Below are 17,517 nucleotides of genomic sequence, written 5' to 3'. Positions count from 1 at the left end.
CACTGTGTACATACATTACATTACTGATCCTGAGTTACACCCTGTATTATACTCCAGAGCTGCACTCACTATTCTGCTGGGGCAGTCACTGTGTACATATATTACATTACTGATCCTGAGTTACATCCTGTATTATACTCCAGAGCTGTATTCACTATTCTGCTGGTGCAGTCACTGTGTAGTGTACATACATGACATTATACATCCTATAAAGTATCCACCATTTAGATGACCCATAGGATTGCCTTGAGAAATGTCCCATAACATGAAGCAGTTATCAGTGTGAAATCTCTAGATAACCCTTTTAAGTTTATTACCCAGCATTAACCCTGAAATCCCTCTATCGTATATTTCACACTCACTTTTCTTCCTGCAGTCCCCACTTTTTTAAGTTGGAAAGTTTCCCTGTAGTCAGTTATCTCCATCTGTACCTAATGTAATACTTGTAAGTCATTAGTTTCTGGAATGGGATTTAGGGTGCGATTCCCATTTAATGATGTTTTTTTAGATGTTGTTGATTGGCTGCTTAATGAAAACCTCTCACTTAAGCTCTAATTTTAATTGAGCAAATTGTCAGTCTTTATACATTGTTGCATGTCTCACCAGTCTGCGGGGCCCTCAGAGTGATAATAACAGATGAATATGCCCCATTGTGACTCTACACATAGAGACTAAAGGTACCTTCACACTAAACGATATCGCTAGCGATCGATGACGTTGCAGCGTCCTGGATAGCGATATCGTTGTGTTTGACAGGCAGCAGCGATTAGGATCCTGCTGTGCCATCATTGGTCGGAGCAGAAAGGCCAGAACTTTATTTCATCTCTGGATCTCCCGTAGACATCGCTGGATCGGTGTGTGTGACACCGATCCAGCGATGTCTTCACTGGTAACCAGGGTAAACATCGGGTTACTAAGGGCAGGGCCGCGCTTAGTAACCCGATGTTTACTGTTATGACCTGGTGGTTAAGAGGCAACATGGGACAAGCTCTGAGGAGGTGGTATCTGTACTGACCGCAGTTCCTAATCCTAACACCAACACTAGAAGTAGCCGTGGGATGTTCCTGTCACTCCCTAGACACCTCGTCACAGCCTGAGAACTAACTACCCCTAAAGATGGAAACAGAAAGCTATCTTGCCTCAGAGAAAACACCCAAAGGAAAGATAGCCCCCCCACAAATATTGACTGTGAGTGGAGAGGGAAATGACATACACAGAATGAAAACAGGATTTAGCAAAGGAGGCCAAAACTACCTAAATAGACAGAACAGAAAAGGCTACTGTGCGGTCAGTATTAAAAGCTAAAAAAATTCCACGCAGAGTTTACAAAAATAATCTCCACACCGACTCACGGTGTGGAGGGCAAATCTGCTTCCTCAGAGTTCCAGCTAGTTGAACATATCATACTGAAAAGCTGGACAAGAAAAAACATAACATGAGCTGAGCGATTAAGTCCACAGCAGGTGGACAACAAAAGAACAAGCAAGGACTTAGCTTTGCTGAAATGGACCGGCAATCAGAGAAATCCAAGGAGAAATCTGAATCCAACCAAGAAACATTGACAGCTGGCACTGGCAGAAGCCCAGAGCCAGGTTAAATAGCAGAGCCAGGAGAGACGGTCAGTGGAAGCAGCTGCTAATGCTAAACCCAAGGAGCAGCAGTTCCACTCAAAACCACCAGAGGGAGCCCAAGGGCAGAATTCACAAAAGTACCATTCACAACCACCGGAGGGAGCCCAAGAACGGAATTCACAACAGTTTACCCTGGTTACCAGCGTAAACGCAAAAAAAAAACCAGTACATACTCACATTCTGGTGTCCGTCAGGTCCCTCGCCGTCCGCTTCCCGCACTGACTGTGAGTGCCGGCCGTAAAGTAAAAGCAGAGCACAGTGGTGACGTCACCGCTGTGCTCTGCTTTCACTTTACGGCCGGCACTGTGGGAAGCAGATGGCGAGGGACCTGACGGACACCGGAATGTGAGTATGTACTGTTTTTATTTTTTTTATTTTTTTACGTTTACAATGGTTACCAGGGTAAACATCGGGTTACTAAGCGCGGCCCTGCCGGGGACCTCGGCATCGTTGGTCGCTGGAGAGCTGTCCGTGTGACAGCTCCCCAGCGACCACACAACGACTTACCAACGATCACGGCCAGGTCGTATCACTGGTCGTGATCGTTGGTAAATTGTTTAGTGTGAAGGTACCTTAAGTATAGAAGCTGCAATATTCAATCAACAGAGGCTGCTGCTGATCCCGCTGTATGACTTAGAACAGGGGTTGTTCCTGTTACTGTTCCCAATTTGTGCCTTATGTAGGTAAAAAGATACTTGAAGGCATCTGGCCCAGGGTCAAACTGTCCATCTTGCATATATAGAATGACCAGGAATGTGAACAGCAGCCTCTTCTTTTTGGGTGGGCATAAACTTACATGGGTAGAGGGGGAACAGGTAGGTTAAAAAAAGGGAGATGATTGTTGGCCACATTTTCTACTTGTGCATGAAAACCTGTTGGGGATACTTTGGGGAAATGAGAAATTGCAAAGTGTCCACTAAAGTCACTAGTGACCTTGAAATAAATGGTTGGTCGGAGTCCACCTGAATAATTGCATTGGATGATGAAAAGGGTGGGTGTCATTGACAGCCATGTTCAAGCTTCCTTTTTGCCAAGGGGTGGTGAGCTCCTAATGATTGACAGACAGTTCTGGTTGACAGCATGGTTGCGGTGGTGGCGCAAGCTGTCCACCCTCCTATGCTGAAAGCAGGCAAAGCATAGCCCTTGTGGCATCAGAGTAGGGGTCAGATCCAACAATACAACCTCCTTATAAAACTTTTGCACAGTCCTGTATATTGCAAAGTTGCAAAAATATTTCCCGGATCCGCGCATTCCTTGACCATGAAACCACAAAAACACTAGTGCACGCCCTTATCATCTCCCGCCTTGACTACTGCAACCTCCTACTCTCTGGCCTCCCCTGTTATGATCCGGTGACTTTGGAGCCGCATGAGACTTTCTCCAGAGAAGTGGAATCTGTACTGACCGCAAACCCTGAACTTAACACCGCAACTAGAAGTAGCCGTGGGGTGTGCCTAACAAACCCTAGACACCTCGACACAGCCGGAGGACTAAATACCCCTATAGATAGAAATAGGAATACTAACTTGCCTCAGAGCAGAACCCCAAAGGATAGGCAGCCCCCCACAAATATTGACTGTGAATACGAGAGGAAAGACACACACAGGCAGAAAACAAATTCCAGCAAAAGAGGCCACTCTAGCTAAACAGGGAAAGATAGAACAGAATACTAAGCGGTCAGTATTAAAACTCTAAAAATATCCACAGCAGAAAATACAAAAAGTTCCACAATCTAACTAAAGAGATGGAATGTATATCTGCACTCTAGCTAAACAGGGAAAGATAGAACAGAATACTAAGCGGTCAGTATTAAAACTCTAAAAATATCCACAGCAGAAAATACAAAAAGTTCCACAATCTAACTAAAGAGATGGAATGTATATCTGCAACTCCTGAGAATCCAACAAGACTGAGAAATTACTGATACAATCTAAGCTGGACAAAAAAAACACTGAATAGCACTAAATCATAAGCACACGGCATGTGTGCCACGAAAACCAGACACTTATCTTTGTAGATTTGGCAGCAAGGCAGAGGAACCAGGCAAGGACAAAACCTCCAAAAACAATGGACAACTGGCAAGGACTAATGAATCCTGCTCACCTAAGTACCCCAGTCAGAACTGCAATCAGCAGAAATACCTGACCAGGGCTGCCACCCAGAGACAACTGCATTACCACCTACAACCACCGGAGGGAGCCGAAAAACAGAATTCACAACACTCCCCTCTAGTACTCTGGCACCCCTCCAATTCATCCTACACTTTGCTGCCCGACTAATCTACCTGTCTCCCCGCTATTCCCCAGCCTCTCCCCTATGCCAAGACCTTCACTGGCTTCCTATCGTCCAGAGACTCCAGTTCAAAACCCTAACCATGACATACAAAGCCATCTACAACCTCCTCCTCCATACATCTGTGACATGGTCTCCCGATACTTACCTACACGCAACCTTCGATCCTCACAGGTTCGCCTTCTCTACTCCCCTCTTATCTCCTCTTCCCACAACCGCATCCAAGATTTCTCCCATGCTTCCCCCATACTCTGGAACGCTCTACCCCAACATATCAGACTCTCGCCTACCACGGAAACCTTAAAAAAGAACCTGAAGACCCACCTCTTCCAACAAGCCTACAATCTGCAGTGATCCTCAACCTACTGAACTGCCGCACAACCAGCTCTACCCTCTCCTAGTGTATCTTCACCCATCCCCTGTAGACTATGAGCCCTCGCGGGCAGGGTCCTCTCTGCTTCTGTACCTGTTAATGCCTTGTTTTTGCTCATGTTTATTGTATTTGTCTATATTTGCCCCCTTTTCACATGTAAAGTGCCATGGAATAAATGGCGCTATAAAAAATGTATAATAATAATGTTTTTACAAACACTTTTCCAATTTTGCCAATTTAACAAGCTGAGACAACCCAATTAAATGTGTAGCCTCATTCTGAAAAATCCCTTTGATTGCCCAGTTTATGTATATGGACCTCATTAAATGAGGACCTCTGCTCTGTATAAGCCAGAAAGGAGGGTCACTCACTAGGAGCAGCTCCTGTTTTAGTGGACTTCAAATTCAAAAATGGCCATTTATCTAGGGAATTATTCCATTTATCTGGGGAGTTGTTGGTCCAGTTGTGGCTTTCCTTAGCAAAATCTGTTTGTCGTGGGTGCTGGAAGTGGGACTGAATTCAGCCAGTCCTTGTAGCAATTGCATTTTATTCTCGGTATTCTCTGACATCCAAAAAGGAAAATTCTCCAACTGTGCACCAAATAAAACTGTAAACTTTATTCCATCATGTTAGGAAGACATCTTCAAGTACATTCTACCATATCTTTTCCTTTTCCTACGTGTTTTGGACTGTAACTCAGCCCTTATTAATGGATAATGAACTGAATTACACTTTGAAAAATGAATATACAGTACAGACCAAAAGTTTGGACACACCTTCTCAGTTAAAGATTTTTCTGTATTTTCATGACTATAAAAATTGTAAATTCACACTGAGGGCATCAAAACTATGAATTAACACATGTGGAATTATATGCTTAACAAAAAAAAGTGTGAAACATCTGAAAATATGTCTCATATTCTAGGTTCTTCAAAGTAGCCACCTTTTGCTTTGATGACTGCTTTGCACACTCTTGGCATTCTCTTGATGAGCTTCAAGAGGTAGTCACTGGAAATGGTCTTCCAAAAATCTTGAAGGAGTTCCCAGAGATGCTTAGCACTTGTTGGCCCTTTTGCCTTCACTCTGCGGTCCAGCTCACCCCAAACCATCTCGATTGGGTTCAGGTCTGGTGACTGTGGAGGCCAGGTCATCTGGCGTAGCACCCCATCACTCTCCTTCTTGGTCAAATAGCCCTTACACAGCCTGGAGGTGTGTTTGGGGTCATTGTCCTGTTGAAAAATAAATGATGGTCCAACTAAACGCAAACCGGATGGAATAGCATGCCGCTGCAAGATGCTGAATAAATCCCCAAGTGTCACCAGCAAAGCACCCCCACACAAATTTCTCACCATTCCTGTAATAATTGGTCGTCTCTGGATCTTGTAATTCACAGTATTAATATATATTTTATCCTGGTTTTAATTTGTTTTTTTGTTGTCTTTTCTTTTTTACTAATTTAGTGCTATAATAACTTAAGAATTATTATTACTTATACACTCCCCGGATGAAGAAGAAAAAGAAGATTATCAGGTGTTCTGGATGTGTACTCGGGAGATTTGGGTCTTCTCTTCTCTCCCCCGCATTCATGGATGGAGTTCATCAATTTGCACGTTGTCACTTTATCATGGTCACCTATACTATCTGTTTTTGTGTCACAAGTTTATATAAATTTATATTAGGGGTTGCTATGATTTTTAGTGACTCAATATGTTGGTCAGAACTTTTGATCACTGTTTTTAATATGTGGGTCAGAACTTTTGATCACTGTTTTTATTATGTATTTTAGGCTATTTATATCATATAATGATGCTGTATATAGTATCTGTAATAATCATAATAATATTATCACTACATTTTTTTCACTTTTTAGTTTTTTCTTTTCTTTTATTTTATTGAGTCGTGGTACGAAGTTTATAGGTATTTAATTCCTTCCATATAGGTAATATAGTACTGCACGATAGATTTTGAGATTTCATTATTTAGGTTGTTCACTGAATAGCACTGCATCACTATTAATAATGATTTGCGGACACATCCGGGTACCTGAATGATGTTCTGCTGCGGTGGTAGTATCAGGCACTGCAGGGGGATTGTTGCCACTAATGCGCATGTCCCTGACACGGGCAATGGCCGCGGCATCGTTTCCGGCGCCTAGTGATGACGGGTGCGGGTCAGTGACGTCATCCGGGATTTCCCGGTGACCCGCACCGCCATATTGGCGCATGGGACGATGCGGTATTAGGCGCCCGTAATCGTCAGTAACATGCGCTGTCATCTAGTGGCGGGGAGTAGTATAAATACAGGATATGTGAAGACAAAGACACCGTGCTAGCCTCCAGACGAAGCGGTGGGCGAAACGCGCGTAGGGGCGTGTGTCTGCACCATGGAGAGGGAGAAGGGTAAGAAACTTGAGACGTAGTGTTCCTCCTGCATTTGGGAAATTTGGTCACTGTATCGCTATGTTGGCTTATGATTAGCGCTAGTGCAGTGGTGGTTCACTTTAGTGATAGAAATTGTCATATGGACTAAAATTAGTTGTGACCCAGTTTGTGGTATTCATGTGACTTTATCCCCTTCTTTTCTTTCCCTCTCCATGCTGTGACACGTAGCGTGTTCTTTTGGTGCACCTGCACCCAATATTCCAAGCACTCTGTAGCGGATTATTCTCCTTATATGTTTCATGAATCTGTTTTGTATATTTTTGTATTTTATTTAATAAACTTACTTTTTTGACTAAATTAACATCTTTTATGAGCTTGTTTATACTTCAATTTTCTGTGGTTGTTATATGGAATAGCATGCCGCTGCAAGATGCTGTGGTAGCCATGCTGGTTCAGTATGCCTTCAATTTTGAATAAATCCCCAAGTGTCACCAGCAAAGCACCCCCACACCATCACACCTCCTCCTCCATGCTTCACGGTGGGAACCAGGCATGTAGAGTCCATCCGTTCACCTTTTCTGCGTCGCACAAAGACACGGTGGTTGGAACCAAAGATCTCAAACTTGGACTCATCAGACCAAAGCACAGATTTCCACTGGTCTAATGTCCATTCCCTGTGTTCTTCAGCCCAAACAAGTCTCTTCTGCTTGTTGCCTGTCCTTAGCAGTGGTTTCCTAGCAGCTATTTTACCATGAAGGCCTACTGCACAAAGTCTCCTCTTAACAGTTGTTTTAGAGATGTTTCTGCTGCTAGAACTCTATGTGGCATTGACCTGGTCTCTAATCTGAGCTGCTGTTAACCCTTTCTGAGGCTGGTGACTCGGATAAACTTATCCTCAGAAGCAGAGGTGACTCTTGGTCTTCCTTTCCTGGGGCGGTCCTCATGTGAGCCAGTTTCTTTGTAGCACTTGATGGTTTTTGCCACTGCACTTGGGGACACTTTCAAAGTTTTCCCAATTTTTTGGACTGACTGACCTTCATTTCTTAAAGTAATGATGGCAACTCGTTTTTCTTTACTTAGCTGCTTTTTACTTGCCATAATACAAATTCTAACAGTCTATTCAGTAGGACTATCAGCTGTGTATCCACCAGACTTCTGCACAACACAACTGATGGTGCCAACCCCATTTGTAAGGCAAGAAATCCCACTTATTAAAGCTGACAGGGCACACCTGTGAAGTGAAAACCATTCCCGGTGACTACCTCTTGAAGCTCATTAAGAGAATGCCAAGAGTGTGCAAAGCAGTCATCAAAGCAAAAGGTGGCTACTGTGAAGAACCTAGAATATAAGACATATTTTCAGTTGTTTCACACTTTTTTGTTAAAGGGCCACTATCACCCCCTCCAGCCGTTATAAACTAAAAGAGCCACCTTGTGCAGCAGTAATGCTGCAGTCTAACAAGGTGGCTCTTTTAGTTTTTGATTCAGTTAATCCCTCAATAAAGCGTTTTAAAGTTTGCCACAAATACCTGACTTTGTACCTGGAGGCGGTTCGAAGCCTCCTCTATGAATCTCCCAACTGCCGTCACTCTTCTCTTCAGGGGCGATGGTCGCCGCCCCCTTCGCGCTGTTTCTTCTTAAATCCGGCGCCTGCGCTGTGCGTGCCTGCCTGGGGCAGGCGCAGTCTTCGTTGTCAGTCACAGCTCAGATGCAGGTTGCCGCAATATACACTAATCCTCACCAGCGTTTGTAATGAGGCAGCCGCAAATAACAATGCTGGAAGGCGGGGGAGCAGGGGGAGCGTCAGAGATGGGGGAGCGCCTGAACAGCGCAGTGCGCATGCCCAGGAATGCCAGCCCCGCACTGTGCATAATGAATAACACAGTGCGGGGCGGGGATTCAGCAACAGGGTGGCCGCACTGCCCGCACAGGCGCAGTCAGGCACCCTGCATCTGAGCTGTGACTGACAATGAAGACTGCGCCTGCCCCAGGCAGGCACGCACAGCGCAGGCGCCGGATTTAAGAAGAAACAGCGCGCTGGGGGCGGCGACCACATCCCCAGAAGAGAAGAGTGACGGCCGTTGGGAGATTCACAGAGGAGGCTTCGGACCTGCCTCCAGGTACAAAGTCAGGTATTTGTGGCAAACTTTAAAACGCTTTATTGAGGGATTAACTGAATCAAAAACTAAAAGAGCCACCTTGTTAGAATGCAGCATTACTGCTGCACAAGGTGGCTCTTTTAGTTTATAACGGCTGGAGGGGGGTGACAGTGGCCCTTTAAGTATATAATTCCACATGTGTTAATTCATAGTTTTGATGCTTACAGTGTGAATGTACAATTTTCATAGTCATGAAAATACAGAAAAATCTTTAAATGAGAAGGTGTGTCCAAACTTTTGGTCTGTACTGTATGTATTATTATTTGGAACACAGCTGGAGAATTTTCTTTCTTTGGATCTTATTTTAGTCACACTGAGCAGGATTCCAAGAATCCCATAATAGCCTCCACAAGAGTCAGCTGATATTTTTCCTACAATATTGTTGTAGTCTCTTATGTCTCTGATCATGAAACCTCTTGGTATCACTCTTCCATAACTGCTCAGGTCTGTCCCAGCTCGTGTCAGGGTCCTTACGTAGAAATAATAGGTGGTGAGAGTTGGGAGAAATAAGGAAAAGACTGAGTGCAAAATCTGACTACGCAGAGTCTGTTTGTAGTCTGTTACCATGAAAACACGTAATGTAACAAGTGAATGATTGTTTGTAAATAAACGAGTAGTGATTTTTTCTTTATCGCTTTTGTAATTCATTGTTTTGTTAGTTTGCAACCGAATATCCTTCTCCTCCTTCTCTACCAACCGATTTGTCCATGATCCCCATGGCGGCTGCTTCTGAGCTATTCTTGGAGGTTACTCTCTGAGAACCAATAACGTCTCGGGTTTGGTGTATCGTTACATTGTGTACACAGTCCCAGCACAGCGATAATGGCCGAGAAGCTGATTAAATGGATGCATTAGACTTTTTTTCTACATATAGAGTCATTTACATTAAATCCAAGCATGTCAAATATCTCACCCATTATCTGTGAAAAAAGTAACGCATTCAATTTTTGCCACAATGAATGTAACCGGCGATCGCAAGGGGGGGCATTTATTTTAATTACTTTGCATGGGAATTTTGCAAAGTCAACAGGAAGGAGATTCTCGCGCAGAGTAATTTCTAGACAAGCCTCATCACTCAGGCAGAAGAAATGAAAGACGTGCGTTTTCTACATCCCCGATACCAGCAAGTCATTTACTCAACCTTCCCAGAGGTGAAATTCCATGAAACTAGCAACAGAGCAAATCAACGGCACAAATGTAAATGTTTCTGCTCCCATGCGTGTTCTGCGGGGAGCGTCTTCCTGGTAAATAAGCAAAGCGCCTTATTTATAATCATTTACTTGGCTGTCTGCAGCTCGGGCCCTCCTTGGATTGATAATGGATGATGGATACCACAGGTTTGATTTTGCTGAAATTTACTCCTCGGAGTCTTCTGTGGAACTGCGACGAATGTCATGGAGTAAATTGAAAAACAAAACAGTTGGGTTCTTCATCCTGAATTTTACTACTAGCACAGCGCAGAAATCAATCCTTGTTCTGCTGCTGAATCAGTCCGTTAATTTCTTCACTTCTTACCTCTTTTTCAGCAAGTTCTGGAAAGTACCAGATACAGCAGGTATTTTTCAGCGGTTATGAAATTATCATTTTGTCACATAATCACCCTCTCTTCAGAATAATGCACAACCCCTGCTATTTTGCATTGGTAGCTATTCTCCTATAGATGCTTAAAGTGAAGCTCTCAGTAGGATCAACCCATCTCAGCCATCTATATGGGCATGCAGGTCATAGGACGCTGAATAAAATGACACCTTCATATCTGTGATCCGATGTCTTATTCCAGAGCAATCCACATTTTCCTTAATATGTAAATGAGCTGTGAAGATCTATAGGCAGGCCATAGATCTTCCTGAGAATCTGCCTCCAGAGCTTACTATAAATGAAAGGTAGAGTTACCAGTGTGCAACATGTAATGACTGAGAGTCTGCTCTCCATGTCTCACATTAGTAATGCTCCCTTTCGTTCAGGCAGATTCTCAGGGAGATCTCTGGCCGGGCCATAGATCTTAACAGCTCATTTACAATAATTTTCTATGATATCTAAATTAAACGCTTTTTCCAAAGGTTACGCAAAATAAGTCTCCTTGAAGACAATCTTTTGTACAAAATTTCATTTTTTTTTTTTACAATCTCCTTCTCGCAATGAATTCTTTCCAGCTGATCACATTGCGACTCTTTTCCCATCATAGACATCATTATACGTTTTAATTAGATTGATGTCACTTTATTACGCTCATTTATTCTTTGTTTTGTTGATTAATTGATTTCGTGAAGGAATTTTCCGGTAAGAATGATGTTGTATCTCCCAAGTCTCGCTTTTCACGCTCTGTAACGCATATAATTGTATTTGCTTGATTATGAAGACATTTATTTCTTGACTGTTGTGAATCGTTCTTTTGTCTCTACGGTAAGAAACGACTTCTCTGTTGTGACTCATTATTCTTGAGATGATTGGAGGTTTCGAGACTCGGTAAATTTCTATTTTTTTGGGTGCTTTTAGCTAAATTCAGCAACGCAACGTTAGGAGGAATTGTGTAGGATCTGTCATGAGGACATATATATTTTTTAGATCAACATGATTTAGGTTCGTGGCTAGCACCTACATAGGACATATACTAAATATCATACCCAAGGACAAAAGTGTCATATAGGATATATGGCTTTCTCAGAGTTGTTGTCCACCGTTTTATGGGCAAGGTCCCTCTATGCCCTACCATGAATGGTTGGACTCTGCGGTCTTTGCTAATGAAGGAGCATATAGTGTCACCTACAAGAAACCTTCTGAACCCTTTCATACTTCATTAGGAACGGGCACAGAATTGTTGGCTGAGGGTGCAGTGATCCTGAGAACATCACAGCAGATGTTGACCACAATTCTGGAACTGAGCAACACAAAGGAAAGTGTGAGATATATGGGGAAAATGATGGATGCATGAAACATTGTGGCCAAAAGCCCAGCTTTTATACAGTAGACACAACTACTTGTTCTGAAATTATAAAGTATGAGGTGTCCCAAGGTCAGATTGGTCAACCTGAGGAAGAGAAGATCTCCAGTAAGTCCAGGTTCTTAATGATAATAATAATAATGGTTTAGGGTGAAGTTCAGCAGAAGACTGCCACATCTGAATGATGATGGTGGACCAGACACCTGATGCTAATCAAGTCCTTAATTTGTCACTTTTATGGACCCTCAAAACTTTCGATCAATGTTAGCTATTTGTTCTGGTCAGAGCCTTCATCAGTAATGATGGCAGTGCTTGACCTGGAGGCAAACAAATCCGGCAAATCTCAAAGTGCAATCTGAGAATAATACAATGCACTGCTGGCTCGATTCTGAGTAGACGGGACTTATTAATGTAAGTTCATTTTAAGCTTAAAGGAGTTGTCCAGGATTTATATACCAACGACTTATCCTTAGGAAGGGCCACAACACAGTATGGAGCGGTGCTGGTCCTGCTCTGCACACTGCCTGGTATCAGACTTCCACTGATTTGATATTCATGACCTATCTGAGTCCTGGATAAACCCTTCAACCTGGCAAATAATCTCAGACAAATATGTTCGTTGAGAATTTTGCTCTTTTTCTGCCATTGTCTAGGCCATCAGACAGCTTCATATTAAACTTAGCTTCACATCTACATAGACCCAAAGACTCAACTGGACCCAATGCAACTTCTGTGACGGCCCCCAATATGCCATTTATAATAATAGTGATGACCCCTTAGGTAGCAGAAGGAGCTCTAGTTTATAAGAACCTAGAGACCCTATCTCTACACCCCCTACAACACCCCATAACTGTGATCAGTACAGATGTGGATGCAGAGGGGCCACAACAAGAGGATTGTGCTCTGCCGCCTACCAAACCAAAGCCCCTTATACCTTGACAAAACATGGTGACAAGATTTATCAAGATTCACGGCAATGGCCGCATACAGCCTGCCAGACCTACTGATTGCCTTTCCTTAGGAGATTTACGAGGGACCTGGCAACACTGAAAATAAATGCTTCAATTTCCAGGTCCATACAAATGGATAAAAGGAAACAACTACCAGATTATAACAGTGTATTATCCAAGATGGACACAGAATATATGCATGAAAATCTATTATCTATAATCTATATATTATCTGTCTATTATCTATAATCTATATATCATCTATCTATTATCTATTATCTATCTATTATCTATAATCTATCTATCTATCTATCTCTATCTATTATCTATCTATCTATGTATAAATCTATCTATCTATCTATCTATCTATTATCTATAATCTATCTATTATCTATCTATCTATATCTATCTATTATCTATCTGTCTATGTATAAATCTATCTATCTATCTGTTATCTATAAATCATCTATCTATTATCTATCTATGTTTCTATCTATCATCTATCTATCTATCTATCTATCTATCTGTTATCTATAAATCATCTATCTATCTATTATCTATGTATCTATCTATTATCTATCTATCTATCTATCATCTATCTATTATCAATTATCTATTTTCTATCTATCTATTATCTATCTATCTGTTATTACCACTGTAACTAAATAGTGCCATATCATAAAGTAATAATATAATCATACTGTGACTGAATAATACCGCCACACAATGACCGGTTATTATTATACCTTGACTCTATAATATCCTCATACGATGAGAAATTATTACATATAAACTGTGGGCAAATAAAACCGCCATACCATAGCTAAATAATATAGTCATACTGTGACTGAATAATACAATACCGGTTAGTGTTACAGTACCATGACTAAGTAATCCCACCATACTGTGGTTGAATAATACTACAGGGTGATTCACTCGCTACTTTACCCAGAATAATTGCTGTAACTTCTACAAGAGACGGTCGACCCTACTGAAATTTGGACAGTACAGTAAATACTTTGGTTCATGAGAAGTGAGAGAGCGATGAACCTCAGTGACAGCGATGACAAACATCCTCGTGCCGAGTAGTCTCGCTGACTTGTTGCCGCGGCTTGCTGCACTCCTTTCCGCGGGTCGGAAGATTACGTGCGGTGCTCGTAGTTCTCTTCTTCCGAATTCCTTCTTCATTTGTTACCAATGTACAGATGCAGTTTGGAGGAGCGCGTTCATTGTGAAAACTCATTGGAAAACAGAGTCCTTAAAGAGGGACGAAAGCGATATACGACTTCTCACCACATTACCGGCGGGTTTATAAATTATTGTCTCATCTCGCTACTTTATTTTGTCCTTCTGATCCTATTTTCACAGATTTGGGTCTTTGTAGCCTTCCACCTTGTGTCTTCGGTTTCCAGTGAGATTACACATTTAATTGATGATCTTTGCTGCTCCCATAAGCCGGCGCTGCGCTCTCCTCCTTCCCTCTCGCTGCGCTCGCCCTGAACATAGCCAATTATTTCCTGAACTGGGATTGTAAGCCTCTCTGGGGCACGCAGACGTCTATACCAAGTGCCGATTCTCCCACGAGTATCAACACTAGATAGAAAAGATAACCCGCAATCTCGACTTGGGAACATAGACACCTGGATTAATATAAATTGCTTTTTCTATGTGTTTTCATGCCCATTAGAAAGCACTTTAATCCTGGAATAGAGTCCAAGGCTGCAGTGAATCACAACTCGGACTAATCAGAGTAACTGGTCGGCCAAAAAACAAAAATACTAGATCTGATTTCATATTGTAATACCATTTCCACCAAAGCCTTGAGTTGTGGTACCGTTTGGCACAGTGGCGTGGTTGATCCAAGTGTCAATTTTTATGTAAGTGCAAAATATTGACCTTCCACTGTAGCTGTGCCGTCCACTTCTTTTTTGGAGTGGGGCATGGACACAGTGAATGTCTTTCTGTGACCAGCTAAATAAGTAAAGCAGCCAGTGGCTTGTTCCTACGTAGAGAACAGCAGTCAATCAGTTGCTGCGCTCTGTATAGGCATCAACTGAGATGATAATGCTCTCAGTATAGCTTTGTCATCTCAGTCTCTGCCTATGCAGAGCACAGCCTCTGCCTGTGTTTTTTGGGATTTGTAGCACCATTCAGGTTGGGAGCTCAGGAGGTAGAGGTTTTAATGTTTGCCTCCTGCTGTTTAGCCTGTGTGAGGCTGCAAGTTATTTAAAGCACCACTCCTGCATTTTATTTTCGTTCTTGGAGTGGCGCTTTAAATGTAAGCTCCCTGCCCCCGGTCATCTACTCACCCTCTGACGTGTTCACTGTTTTTCGGCACCTCTCCAGTCCCATGGCGCCATCTTGTGAGTGCAGCTTTTGACTGTCCGGAAGTCAGAAGCTACGTCACAAGCTTTCAATACAAGTCTATGAGACGCAGAACGAGGATCTCATAGATTTGTATTGAAAAGTGACCTCTGCCCCACTCCATGAAACACTACCGAGTATAAGACAGGTGCAATAAGAAAAACCAGAGGTCCAGACGAAGGACCAGATGGGCGATGGTGAGGAGCGGAGGGGCCGGAGAGGTGAGCGGTGAGGTGAGTATAAGGATTTTTTTTTTAACATGTTACATTTATTATGGGGTTTGGAGTGAGCCACGAGCATAATAAGAGACATTAAATTCGAGGAGAATAACTTCTCTGTGAATCGAATTTTCTGGGAAAGTCCATGCAAACAGTCGAATTTTGCCTGATCCGCTGATCTCTACCAATGGTCCATGCATCGGGGGGCACAAAATACTTGTAGGGTGCTGGCAACTGGATCCTAAACCAGTGATGTTTTTGCTATCGACTGGCCTCAAAGAAAACTTAAAGAAGGTTTCCACCATTAATCACAAATCCCACCCAAGTTTTTCTACACTCTTGTCACATGAGAGCCCTGGTCTTACATGCTGAGATTTCCCATTCAGGAAGTCTAAAGCTTCTCTGAAATGTACATAATGCCATAACTGACGTTTAAAAAAAAAAAGGTGTTTGAAGACCCCCTCAACCATATCTAGGAGGTACGTACTTTTCTGGTCAGAAGCTTAGATCCCTGTCCCCAGAGGAGTCACCAATTGAAAGTGGATTTGCTGCAGATGCGAAGTTAAAGTCAGTGTGATCAGAGTACTAGAAGCCAAACTACAAGTGAGATGACCATTCTCAAAATAGATTGTGAGGATGACCTGGCCAAATCTGTGGGACTCACCAGGTGAGGTGGATCCTCAAAGCCCAAGTTTCGGGTAGTCACACAAGCCATAGGCGTCGGTGCAGCAGGCAGTTGAGGCATGAGCGAAAAAGATAGCAGAAGTACTGGAGACCGGAGACAGACAGGAGTATGCGAACAGATGGCAGAGGACCTGCAGATTGCAGTCAAGGAACAGAGGTCTCGGAGACCACGTCAGGTAGCAGGGCTCCTGGAGACGGCAGATAGGTAGCAGAGGATCTGTAGACTGCAGACAAGGGGCAGAGGTCTAGGAGACCACCGACAGGCAGTAGGGATCCTGGAGACGGCAGAAAGGTAGCAGAGGACCTGAAGCCCACAGACAGGTAGCAGAGCACCTGAAGACTGCAGACAGGTAGCAAAGGACCTGTATACCACAGACAGGTAGCAGAGGTCCTGCAGACAACAGGCAGGTAGCATGGGACCTGTAGACCGCAGACAGGTAGCAAAGGACTTGGAGACCACCGACAGACAGCAGAGGTCCTGGAGATGGCAGACAGGTAGCAGAGGACCAGGAGACCACAGGCAGGTAGCAAAGGACCTGGATACCACAGACAGGTAGCAGAGGACCTGGATACCACAGACAGGTAGCAGAGGACCTGAATACCAAAGACAGGTAACAGAGGACCTGGATACCACAGACAGGTAGCAGAGGACCTGGATACCACAGACAGGTAGCAGAGGACCTGGATACCACAGACAGGTAGCAAAGGACCTGTATACCACAGACAGGTAGCAGAGGTCCTGCAGACAACAGGCAGGTAGCATGGGACCTGTAGACCGCAGACAGGTAGCAAAGGACTTGGAGACCACCGACAGACAGCAGAGGTCCTGGAGATGGCAGACAGGTAGCAGAGGACCAGGAGACCACAGGCAGGTAGCAAAGGACCTGGATACCACAGACAGGTAGCAGAGGACCTGGATACCACAGACAGGTAGCAGAGGACCTGGATACCACAGACAGGCAGCAGAGGACCTGGATACCACAGACAGGTAGCAGAGGACCTGGATACCACAGACAGGTAGCAGAGGACCTGGATACCACAGACAGGTAGCAGAGGACCTGGATACCACAGACAGGTAGCAGAGGACCTGGATACCACAGACAGGTAGCAGAGGACCTGGATACCACAGACTGGTAGCAGAGGACCTGGATACCACAGACTGGTAGCAGAGGACCTGAATACCACAGACAGGTAGCAGAGGACCTGGATACCACAGACAGGTAGCAGAGGACCTGGATACCACAGACAGGTAGCAGAGGACCTGGATACCACAGACAGGCAGCAGAGGACCTGGATACCACAGACAGGTAGCAGAGGACCTGGATACCACAGACAGGCAGCAGAGGACCTGGATACCACAGACAGGTAGCAGAGGACCTGGATACCACAGACAGGTAGCAGAGGACCTGGATACCACAGACAGGTGATAAATGTCCTGGAGACTGGGATAGGTGCTGAGCAGCTCATGGTGCACAGACAAACTAAGAGTCCTAATACCAAGATACAGGTTTGTGTCTTGGTATGC

This window comes from Ranitomeya variabilis, chromosome 4, assembly GCF_051348905.1.
Source record: "Ranitomeya variabilis isolate aRanVar5 chromosome 4, aRanVar5.hap1, whole genome shotgun sequence".
Classification (NCBI taxonomy): Eukaryota; Metazoa; Chordata; class Amphibia; order Anura; family Dendrobatidae; genus Ranitomeya; species Ranitomeya variabilis.
Note: the sequence above shows the minus strand (reverse complement) of the source record.